Source organism: Halichoerus grypus, chromosome 6 (genome assembly GCF_964656455.1).
Source record: "Halichoerus grypus chromosome 6, mHalGry1.hap1.1, whole genome shotgun sequence".
Lineage (NCBI taxonomy): Eukaryota > Metazoa > Chordata > Mammalia > Carnivora > Phocidae > Halichoerus > Halichoerus grypus.
Window position 1 is genome coordinate 61,683,080 of NC_135717.1, and position 12,920 is coordinate 61,695,999.

The following is a 12,920-nucleotide window of genomic DNA, read 5'->3' on the forward strand; positions in this document are numbered from 1 at the left end:
CTTTTAAACACATCTTATAAAGTCTTAATTTTAAGTGTTATACCTTTTTTAGTCCTAAAATAACAGTTTCTTTTTTAAGCTTTCATACATCTCAGATATAATCCTCCAGACTAAGAGGTTGGAGAAAAGGGCCATTCAGAAATATTGACTAATCAGAAAGGTTTCTTTGCCCCATTTAGTGACCATCTCTGTAGCACTTTTTGCCAAGGTGGTATGCCTGATTTCAGGAGTGTTTGCCACAGTATCTGTTAAGTTTTCACTTTGACCATATTTTCATTTAAGAAAGGCCTCCCCTAAAAATAGGAACAGTTATTGGCATCCTAGTCTACCCACCTTTCTGGAGGCTTCTGCCATTCCAACCAAGTACCAACTGTGTAAGCACTCTCACACTGAAGCACTGAATAATGCATGTAGAGGAATGATAGCAATTTAATAGAATATGATTTTCATCTATTTTCCAGACATGGTTTTCTTTGGCCACAGAAGAGACTATTAATAATTTTTTATTGGATTGGCAATTTTATAGATTAACCTCATATGCCGTAACTGTATTTCTACGTCTCACCATCAGATTAGCACCCATACACGCAGGGTTAAAAAAAAAAAAAATTATAGTCAGAAAGAAGTTGAAACCAATGACTTGTTTGAGTAGAGTCATGACTGATGAAATGATCATTGGATTATGTGTTGGGCTGGTTACACCCGTTCCTCTATCTTAGCAGCAACAACAAAAAGCCCAAAACATTCCGTAAGAGACTAGTTTGACTTATATTGCAATTCTGATGCTAATCACCCAGAGTGTGGGGCACAGCCCTCAACAAGACTCCTCTCATGTCCATTGCCAGTTGCAAGTTTAGGGGTCCCTCCTAAGTTACTTGCACTTCCGACCAACTGGCTACAAATTCAGAGGTGCTCCTAGGACCTCCTTCAGTTTGAGTAATTCACTAGAATGACTCACAAAACTCAGGAAAGTGCTATACTTATTAGTACAGTTTTATTCTAAAGGACACAAATCAAGACCAGTCAGTGAAGAAACACATAGCGTGAGGTCCAACACAGAGATTCTGTGCCTTCTCCCTGTGGAATTAGGTTGCATCACCCCCGCAGCACATGGATATGCTCAGCAACCAGGATGCTCACCAGAGCTTCAGTGTTCAGTTTTTACTGGAATTTCATTACATAGGTGTGATTGATTGAATCACGTGAATGAACTCAATGTCTATTCCCCCTTCCCTATCTCCCAGAGATAGGGAGGTTGGGCTGATATCATGTGGCTCAAACTCAAAGCCACAACCCTCTAATCACATGGTTGGTCTTACCTAAACCAGCCCCCAACCAGGTCATCTCCTTAGCATAAACTCGGGTATGGTCCAATGGCCCTTCATGAATAAGACACTCTTACCACTCAGGAATTTCCAAGGGTTTAAAAGCTCTATCTCAGGAACCCAGAACAAGGATGAGACAAATTCTCTATTATATGACATTTAAGAAGTAACACTACATATCAAATATTATAGGATATTGTCAATACTATATTCATAGCCTTAAATGCTTTTCTTTTTTATAAAAGAAAGTAAATGAAGTAAAAGATTCATTTAAAGAAGTGAGAAAAAAGAATAAGGTAATTAATCTTAGTAGATATCTTAATAGGATAAAGAAATGACAAATTAAGAGGACACAATGAATTAGGAGAGAAATTTATTAGAGTAAAATATCAAATGAGTCTCTGAAAAACAGCAACAATATAGAACAAACTTCCAGTAGCTTTAATCAAGAAGAAAGAATACCCATCTGAACTAAAATATAAATAAAAATGTGGGGCATAAAAACAGATACAGGAAATTTTTAAATTGTTAACACATGCTCTGTAGAGCTCAACTGAGAAATACAGATGAAATGTGTGGATTTTTTTTTCACTGAAGTATAGTTGACATACACTATTAACATCAGTTTCAGGTACATAACATAGTGATTCGACAATTACATACATTACAAAATGCTCACCAAGGTTAAGTACAGTTACCATCTGTCATGATACAAAATTATTACAGTACTATGGACTATAGTCCCCATGCTGGACTTTTCATCCCTGTGACTTATTTTATTTTATTTTATTTTATTTTTTTCCTGTGACTTATTTTATAAATGGAAGTGTTCAGTTCTTAATCCCCTTCACCTCTTTCATTCATCCTCCCATCCCCCTCTGCGCTGGCAACCACCCGTTTATTCTCTATTTTTATGAATCTGATTCTGTTTTTTGCTTGTTTATTCATTTGTTTTGTTTTTTAGATTCCACAGATAAGTGAGATCATATGGTGTTTGTCTTTATCTGACTTATTTCATTTTAGCATAATACCCTCTAGTTCCATGCATGTTGTTGTGAATGACAAGATGTCATTCTTTTTTATGGCTAAGTAATATTCCTGTGTGTGTGTGTGTGTGTGTGTGTGTGTGTGTGTGTGTACACACCACATCTTTATTCATTTCTCTGTCAATGGACACTTGGGTTGCTTCCATATCTCGGCTATTGTAAATAATGCTGCAATAAACATAGGGGTGCATGTATCTTTTTAAATTAGTGTTTTCATTTTCTTTAGGTAAATACCCAGAAGTGGAATTACTGGATTATATGATATTTCCATTTTTAACTTTTGAGGAACTCCTATACTGTTTTCCATAGTGGCTGCACCAATTTACATTCCTTCCAACAGTGCAGAAGTGTTCCTTTTTCTCCACATCCTCCCCAACACTTGTCTTTTTGATACCAGCCATTCTGACCGGTGTGAGGTGATGTATCATTGTGGTTTTGATTTGCATTTCCCTGATGATTAGGGATGTTGAGCATCTTTTCATGTGTCTGATGGCCATCTGTTTGTCTTCTTTGGAAAAATGTCTCATTAGGTCCTCTGCCCATTTTTAATTGAATTATTTATTTTTTGTGTTGAGTTATATGAGTTATTTGTATATTTTGGATATTAACCCCTTATTGGATATATGGTTTGCAAATATCTTCTCCCATTCAGTAGGCTGCCTTTTTGTTGAAATGTATGATTTCTGTAGAAAACATTAAATTATCAAAATTGCTATAAGAAAATCTTAAAAAAAAAAAGAATTTATTTTTAAAAATGATCTCCACACCCAGCATGAGGCTCAAACTTAGAACTCTGAGATCAGGAGTTGCATGCTCTACCAACTGAGCCAGCCAGGACCCCAAGAAGATCTTAATATCTGAATAGACTAATATGCATAGAGAAAACTTTAGAAATTATTCATAGTTGCCTCTCAAAAATAACCCTGGACCTGGAGAGTTTCATGAGTGAATTCCTTCAAACCTCCAACAATTCATATGCCATATACATAGATTTAATATTTGCAAAACTAACACAACAGTGACATCAAATCCTGTCAAGGTAGAGGATAACATAAAGGAAGGAAATATATAAACCAATTTTACCTAAGAAAATAGATGTGGAAACATTAAGCAAATTACTGACAAAATGAATTTAATAGGATATTAAAAGAATAAAATGTAGCTTTCACTTTGATCAGTATGAAAAATTAGATTCTTTTTTTTCTTTTTTTTTTAAAGATTTTATTTGTTTATTTGACAGAGAGATAGAGAGCACAAGTAGGCAGAGAGGCAGGCAGAGGGAGAGGGAGAAGCAGGCTTCCCGCTGAGCAGGGAGCCCGATGCGGGGCTCAATCCCAGGACCCCGGGATCATGACCTGAGCCGAAGGCAGCCGCTTAACCAACTGAGCCACCCAGGCGCCCCTGAAAAATTAGATTCTTTAAAGGTCCCTCCAGTTTAAGACAAAACAGAACCTGCCTGAAACATATTGATTTTTTGAATTATATTGCTAACCTACAAGACATAACAGAAATCTTCCAGACGTGTTGGGGGTGGTGAGGGCAGGACTCTAACGAAGTGAGGGCCCTAAGCATTCAGAGAAGGCTGGGCTGCCTGGGTGTGGGGAGTGGTTAAGCCAACATCACTCGTCCATTCAAGTATTTATTCAACAAATATTTAAGGGGTACTTGCTGCTTGCTGGGCTCTTTTCTAGTTACGACAGACACAGCCATCAACAACACAGATGAAATCTCGGAGCTCCTGCCCTCATTTGGAGCTATAAGAGTCTGTAGTAGAGGAGATAGGCAATAGGATAAATTAATAAGTATAATAAGGTTTTAGATGGTGCTAAGTGCTATGGAGAAAAATCACGCATGGAAGAGGACAAAGTATATTGGGTGGGTTATAATTCGGATCGGGTAGTTGGGGGAATGCCTCACTGAGAAGACTGGCAGATGAGGGAAGAGCATTTGGGCAGAGAGAAACACACACTATAAAGTTCATGGGGTGGGAGTGTTCTTTATGAACAGTGAGGAGACCAGTATGGCTGAAGAGGAGTGAGTAAGGAAAAGAATAACATACAGTATGATGAATTAAATGTAGATATATTGACGACACCAAAATTTGGAAAAAAATAATTAGAATCATAGAATAAAAATTAGAATAATACAATTAGAAATTGCAGTAAAGCCCAGGAAGCAGGGCTTCTTTTCGTAGGGAGAGCTCCTCCTTGCTCTTCTCCGATTTTCTCCTTAGTTTGTGTGTATTCCTCTGAAGCATGCTTCCTTCAGGCTGATCAAAGGGTCTGAGTGGTTGGGTTGGCTGTAATTGCATTTAGGAAAGGAAAGGAAAGGGGTGCCTGGGTGGCTTAGTCGGTTGAGCATCTCAGGTCATGAACTCAGGGTCCTCGGATCAAGCCCCTTGTTGGGCTCCCTGCTCAGTGGGGAGTCTGCTTCTCCCTCTGCCTCTCCTCCCTGCGCATGCACTCTCTCTCTCTCTCTCTTTCTCATTCTCTCTCAAATAAATAAAAAATAAAGGAAAGAATGGAGCAGACACATGTCACATCGCCACCAGCGCATACATCCTGTCCTGAATCATGAAGTCAGGTTTAGCTTAAAAACCGAGTTGAAAACGTGCCCAGGTAGCTGCTCACACACTTACCAAGGTGTAAACCTCAGTCTGAAGGCTGATGACTGCAGGTGTTCTTCCTGTCCTCACAGGCGGGTTGGACACACCATTGGTCGGAGGGGTGTTAGGGGCCTGTTCCTTATATATTTGTTGAATCATATTGTACATCTGAAACTCATATAACACTGTATATTAACTATACTTAGATTTTAAAAAGAATGAAAGCCCAAGGACATTCCTCAAAAGTTACCAGTTGTGGCTTGATCCTTCCCTGGCATAAGCCATAAACAGCATTATCCATCCCCCCTGATGCAAGGGTGACTTGAACACATCACATTACCAGTGACTTTCAGAGTCCCAGGCCTCCTGACTCCCTGGCATTGTAAGGTGGCCCGCGAGAGGCCACTGGGGCTTGAGGACTCCAGGAAAAGGCCATTTTATCAAGGCACCAGCAAGTGAGGAATTCTTCAAAGAATGGGTCGTCCACAGGCTTGCTTTCTACACCTGTCCAATCTCCTCTCCCCATACTCTCCGACCTTTCTCCCATCTTAGAACGCACTGAGGGTCCCCCAAGTCTCGCTCTGGGGAGCAGGGGTGGGAAGGGGGCCTTTGTGGCTGGCCGGCTGAGAGGCTTCTGCTCACTTCAGAGGTGAAAAGGGGGCATCCCTTGGGGCTGCATCCCAGCCTGTGTGAGGGAGGGAGGTTTGTATCTGAGAAGTTATCCAAGACAAGATGCTGGAGTGCTGGAACAGGAGGCCCTGAAGTCTGACTCTTTATCCTCCTCCCAGAGAGTTCTGAACAAAAGAATAATTCCTGTTACATTTAGATGCCGATTATCAGGGAGGGGGTCGTAAGAGATGAGGGTGGAGGGAACATTCTTAGTAATCGGAGTATTTGGCTGATTGGTAACTGTTTACAGCTTGTTTCTTTCTAGTGCATACCCCTTGAAATCATTTTCTTTGTAAATGTTAAAAGCCATATGAAAAAAAAAAACAACCTTGATTACTCTTCTTTGTATTTCAATCAGCAGCGTGTCAGCCTCTGAATAAACTATAATTCCTTCACCGTGCCTTTTGAGGAGAACATTTAGACCACATTTAAAAAAAATACCTTGGTAGGGGTCTCAAGAACAATTAGCAATTAAAATAATCTATTTTCTACGCTTCCATATCAACACGGCCGCTTGATTGAGTTCACAGTCTCAGGCACGGCTTTGCTCAGGAGCCTCGTCTTGCCCAGTTCCAAGCTGCTGGAATCACCGGAGGCATCTTAAATGTTGGGAGACAGCGCCCTGTGCTCCCAAATCTATTAGCGCGTCAGTCACTTTAGAACTGAACTTGATGCCTTTTCCAGAGAATATGCTTCTAGGGGTCACCAGGACTCCCCTCAAGCCCTCCCACCCCCACTCCAGAGCCTGGCTTCGCCCACAGATGCTAGTCCGGTGGGGTCAGTCCCAGAGTAACAGACTCCCAGCACCAAGCCTTGCTACACAAAGAAGAGAACGAAAAGTCGCTGGGTCCAACCCCGGTGCATTTTTACAGATAAACAACCTGAATCCCAGCGAGACTAAACTAGCTAGTGATGGCCGTGGCATCCAAGGTTCCTGAACCTCATGCCAGTTGCCCGCCCCCCCCGGGGGGTGGTCTTTATGGGTGGAAATTGGCTTAGGTGGTTTCTCTTGTGGAAAAAGCAAGGTGTTCGCTTTGCACAACAGTTCAGGTGTGATCCTGATTTCAGGCAGAGGAATAGACTTGAGGACTTCTCAAGGCCAAGGTCAGGCCCAAGAGTCTGAGAGCTGCAGAAAATGTGGTGGGGCTCTGTATAAGTGGGTGGCCATCCTGCATGGCCTCCTTGCCTGCCCTCTGCAACCTTCCCGGAGCCCGCACACCGAGGCCTGCAGCAGGGCCAGCCCTTGCTGAGGTGGGAGAGGGGCCACCTCCCTGGTCAGGGGGCACCGGCTCTCATACCCCCATGGGCAGCTGATGCTGTGATTTTGCAGCCCCAGTCCCTCTCTTGCCTCACCCTTGTCCCTGCAAGTACTCCACGGGTGGAGGACCAGGGGATGCCAATGGCAAGGGGCAGGGTGACCTGGGCAGAGGACTGACACTGAGAAGAGTCAGCAAGACAAGGTGCAGCAGAGAAGAAACATCCCCAACGGGAGCTAAGCCATCGCACCTGGGCCCGGAGTCTGGGTCAGGAATGGAAGGGAGGGTCCCCTTGTAGAGCCCCTTGGGTGACCATTTCCACCTTACGTAAGACATCCGTCATCCCTGGAGCCTAGGCTCAGCTGTCATTCCAGGATCAGAATAATGACTGCATGGTAAGAACCCTCCCTGGGGCCTCCTCCCTCGGGCAATCCAGCAGGCAGGGCTGGGAGGAACAGACAGAGGGTCCCCCATTGCCAACACGCATTGAGACATGGTTACCACGTCACCCTCTACAAAATATCTTCAGTGGGCCGGTGAGACCTAGACTAAACTCAGTTCAGCGACACTTCCAGAATGTCTGAGCTAAGCCTCACAGGGCTTTGCCATGAACAGCAAGCCCCCAGAGCCCAGGGACGCCCCCCCCAACCACCACCAATCAGGATGCATTTAACAAAAGTGGCTCGGGCTCATTCTAAAACTAACAGGTTGATAGTTTATGACACAGAATAACCAATTAATGAAAATGATAGTAAAAAAGCAATAAATAGTAAAAAAAAAAAAAAATCAACCTTTTATAAGCCTTTAAGCATTTTTTCACTTCTGTGATTTTTTTTTTTTTTTTGAAATGTAGGAGTGCTTGCATGAGAATTGCAATATTTATGAGTCCTAGGACTATTTTATGAATTTATGTATTTTTTTTTCTTTAGGAAATTGTTTCCAAAGTGGGGCATTTTTTCCTAATTCATTTCAATCAGAATGCTTACTCTTGCTGGCTTAACAATGCTTTCTGTGAATTTAAAATCTCCTCTTCGGTTCTAAGTAAATCTCTGAAAGGCTGTTGATCAAAACTAATCTTTCATATCACTAGTCTTTGTATTGTTAATGTGTGTGTGCTCCAGGATTACTTGTGTGTAAATGCATCCTCAAGTAATTCTGTCCACTCCCTCAGTTATTTTGCTTTTTAAACTGATGGGAGTTAGTTTTCAGTGAGGAATTCCTGCTTCACTGTTCCAAGTAAGAGTCAGCTAATTGTGCGTTCTGCCTGAGTGCCGGCGAGATGGAAGGTCATGGCCACGGGAGGGCACATCGGGGGCTAAGAAGATGCTGCCGGTGTAACTCATGTTCCCATACCTGCCTGCACTCCAGGGTGTGTGTTTATAGAGCAGAGGACGTCCTCCGTTCTGCTTCTGGCCCCTGGGGGGGGGCCTTCCACCATCCGAGGAAGGAACCCTTTTCATGAACATCTCTATAAGGTTCTAGAGAAGCGGCCGGAGCCCTTCAGGAGATTCTTGAGGAGAATGGTGCATGATGGGGGGCAGAGGGCGGGAGACGGGTTAGCACAGTGGTGGGGGCAGCCATTTCCCCGGCCTCTTCAGACATCCTAGCCGTGTCCTGCTACCTCCAGGGACCGTGGCCGGGCTGTGGTCAGCGCTGATGTCCTCACAGCCAGCACCCACCAGCAGCAGGGATGCGTCATGGCCGCCAGCAGGAGCTACCTGTGGGCCAGAGAGAGGGGCCAGCAACCAGCTGTGGTGACTGCAGCTAATAGCCTGGTTGGTGCTGCCTTCAAGGCCCCCTTTGGAGACTTCAAAGTATGTTTAGGGAACCTCAAACTATGGTAATCTGGGCATTAAAAATGAATGGGGGGGCACCTGGGTGGGTCAGTCGGTTAAGCATCTGACTCTTGGTTTCGGCTCAGGTCATGATGTCAGGGTTGTGAGATTGAGCCCTGCTTCAGGCTCCATGCTGGGTGTGGAGCCCACTTAAGGTTCTCTCTCTCCCTCTCCCTCTGCCCCCCACCACTGCTCTCTCTCCCTCTAAAAAAAAAAAAAAATGGGTGGTACTTCATATTGTAGCCACAGGCTAGTGAAGCCTGGATGTACCCTGTACACCTATGATGATTATAATGCTAAATTAAAGAGAAGATTAGCCAGACAAAACATTTCTTCCCTCTTTATCCTAATTTTGATAGTAAATACTGACATTAAAAATTAATTCAATTAGGGGTTCCTGGGTGGCTCAGTCGGTTGAGTGGCTGCCTTCAACTCAGGCCATGACCCCAGGGTCCTGGGATCAAGCCCCGAGTCGGGCTCCCTGCTCAGCAGGGGTCTGCGTCTCCTTCTCCTTCTGTGCTCACTCTCTCTCTCAAGTAAATAAATAAAATCTTAAAAAAAATTAATTCAATTAAAACTTCACTGAGATTTTCTCATCTATGAAATCGGCAAAAGTCCAAAATTTGCGGACATTCTCTGTTGGTGAGACTATGGAGAAACAGGTCTCATGATACAGAATGGCACGACCAATTTAAGGGCAATTTGACAATATCTACCCGAAAACCTACACCCACCCTTTAACCCGGCAACGTCATTCCTAGGAATTGATCCCAAAGATACATTGGCAAGACTGCACAAGGGTATTCACTGCAGCAGTGTTAGTGAGACCAAGACTGGAAACGATCCAGATGTTCTTCAGTAGGCTGATGGTTGAATTAACTATGCTCGGGCACACAGTGGAGTATTATCCAATTGTAAAAAGAAATGAAGAGTATCTCTATATGCTATTCTGGAGTGATCTTCAGGATATATTGTTAAGTGAAAAAAAGCACAGTGGAGAAAAATGTAGGTAGTATCCTACTATTCATCTAAAGAAGAGGGAGACTTCTCCAAATAAACCTTCCTTTGTAGATTTGCATTGGAAACCATGATAATATTTTACATAATTTTAAAACAAATTAAATTTAAAAAAGCAATCCCCAGGGGCGCCTAGGTGGCTCAGTCAGTTAAGCGTCTGACCCTTGATTTCGGCTCAGGTCATGATCTCAGGATCATGAGATCGAACTCCGTGTGGGGCTTTGTGCTGGGTGTGGAGCCTGCTTCAGATTCGCTCTCTCTCCCTCTACCTCTGCCCCCCCACCTCCCCACTTACGCACAAGCGTGCATTTTTCTCTCTCTCTCTCTTAAAAAAATAAAAAATAAAAAAGCAATCCCCAAATAATCAAGACCAAAATGAAACAATGCACCTACCTATCCATCATGTTAGTGTCATAACTACACAGAGAGGCACAGTTTTAAGTGATTCTATAACATGATAATTTGACTGTATATCCATAATGGGCTACTGCCTAGGCCAAAAAAAAAAACTTCAAAAGAAAAAAAATTAAACCATTTTCAGTATCATATTTTTGGCATAATTACGTTGGTGTCATTGGGAACTGGGATTTTCAGGATGGAAGAAAAGAGAAACCCATATAAGATGGATAAGGTTGAGTAAAGACCCTATAGTTTTCAATTTGAGTGAGAAATACCAGTATGCAATCATATTCAACTCATTTTTTTTATCTTAAAAAGTTAATTTCCTAACTCTATGCATGAAAAGGCCTAAAAGCAAGGAGCATTCCAGTGGCAGTAAGCAGTTTGTGGTCTCTAAATATTTCCCATTGAAGGAAACCAGGCTCCTTTTTTTTTTTTTTTTTTAAAGATTTTATTTATTTATTTGAGAGAGAGAGCACATGAGAGGGGGGAGGGTCAGAGGGAGAAGCAGACTCCCTGCTGAGCAGGGAGCCCGATGCGGGACTCGATCCTGGGACTCCAGGATCATGACCTGAGCCGAAGGCAGTCGCTTAACCAACTGAGCCACCCAGGCGCCCCGGAAACCAGGCTCCTTAAAGAAACAGATGACTCCAGAGATGGGACAGGAAAAGTATAAGATGAACCTGGAGCATTTTGTCATAACCGGATGGCAAGGAGGTTATCAAACACGTAACCAGGATCATGTCAAAAGCACTCAAGGTCCAACTTGAGAGGGCCCACGCGGTTTGAAGATGGACAATCTGAGGATTAGTACGATTAGTGTCCACAAGAGAGTAAAACACTTCAAGTATGTGTAAATCTTGAATTCCTAATGATAAAAAATAAAACATCCATTGGTCGGGACGTCTAGGTGGCTCAGTCCTTAAGAGTCTGCCTTCAGCTCAGGTCATGATCTCAGGGTCCTGGGACTGAGCCTTGCATCGGCTCCCTGCTCCATGGGGAGCCTGCTTCTCCCTCTGCCTGCCGCTTCCCCTGCTTGTGCTCTCTCTGTGTCAAATAAATAAATAAAATCTTAAAAAAAAAAACACAAAACATCCATTGGTCAACTTTTTTTTTTTTTTTTTAAAGATTTTATTCATTTATTTGAGATAGAGTGAGAGAGAGAGAGAGTGCAAGCAGGGGCAGAGGGAGAGGGAGAAGCAGACTTCCCGACGAGCAGGGAGCCCGACACGGGGCTCGATCCCAGGACCCTGGGATCAGGACCTGAGCCGAAGGCAGATGCTTAACTGACTGAGCCACCCAGGCACCCCCCATTGGTCAACTTTTGAGGGGTATTAGGTAACCAAGTAATTATTTTGAAAAGTGCCTGCTATATAACCAAAATGTTTGTGTCCTCCCAAAATTCATGTGTGGAAACCTAGTGCCCAGTGTGATGGTATTTGGGGGTGGGGCCTTGGACAGTACTTATGTCGTGAGGGTGGAGTAATTGTGTCCTGAATGGGACTGGTGCCCTTCTAAGAGACTCCAGGGAGCTCCCGTCCTGCTTCTGCAAGATGGCCGTCTGCCATCCAGGAATGGCCTTCCCAGACATCGAATCTGCCAGCGTCTTGATCTTGGAATTCCCAGTCTCCAGCACTGTGAGAAATAAATTTCTCTTGTTTATAAACCACCCAGTCTACTGTATTCTGTTGTAGCAGTCCACGTGGGTTACGAGACTGGCAAATAAAAGGAAGGTCTCAAGCACCAATCCTGCCTTTCCTATAGGGACTGTATTCAGGGACAGTCAAATCCTTGATTTTGGGGAGGTTTCTCTTTAAAGAAGTAATCCAGATGATACATAGATATATCGTGCTGCACTACCATTTTGCAGTCCCTAATGAAAAGATGGATCCAGGTCACCATCATCAAAAAAAGAGAAACAAGCAGACATTTGCCGTAATCTTACCCCCAAATTCCACACTGAATCTGTGATGTTCTGACAGCTGACCTAGTGCCCCTGGTCCAGCCTCCAGAGCAGATGAGCTCCAGGGCAGTGTGTCTGAGGTTAAGAAGGGAGAAAAAAATCATTTCCTCCCTCGTTCAGATGGTTACCGAGAATGCACCACCTGCCGGGCACTCTGCTGAATATTCGATAATAGCATCTCATTTAATCTCTACCAGAACCCTATGAGATACGTATTGATAGTCCCATTTTACAGGTGAGGAGTTAAAGTGGCCAAGTTGAGATTCAAACCCAGGTCTTTCTGACTCCAAAATCTGTGTTTTTGGCACAACTTTATATGTAACGTGGACACTCTGCCTTCATCAAGTTATGTGTCACGGATCTGACATCCCCGGTCCGTCTTCCAGTGAAGATCCTCGGGAAAGCTGCTGCCCCGGGAGCATGGCCAAACTAGCCCTGCCTGATCCGCCCCTGGCCCAGTGATTAGCTGGGCTGGCCAGTCACTCTGAGGTCACGTGGATGTAGGATTTCTGGGCCACTTGAAAGATAAAACCCGAACACGGGAAGCGGCAGAGGAGCTTGGGACATGAAAACCAGTCAGCTCCTAAAAATATGCAGTGGGCCTGGGGCGGGGGGGGACGGCTGAGAGAACACAGCTGCTGCCCCCCCACCACGCCAATGTGGAGCCCACATTGGGTGTCCCCCCTGTGGTCCACAGCAGGAAGGGCCCATCCGCCCACTCCCTTGCTGCCCTGGGAGCTTCTGGGCACTTCCCAGGAAAAAAGAGTGTGTCTGTCGACTGCTTTACTCCAAAACTCCACAAAGC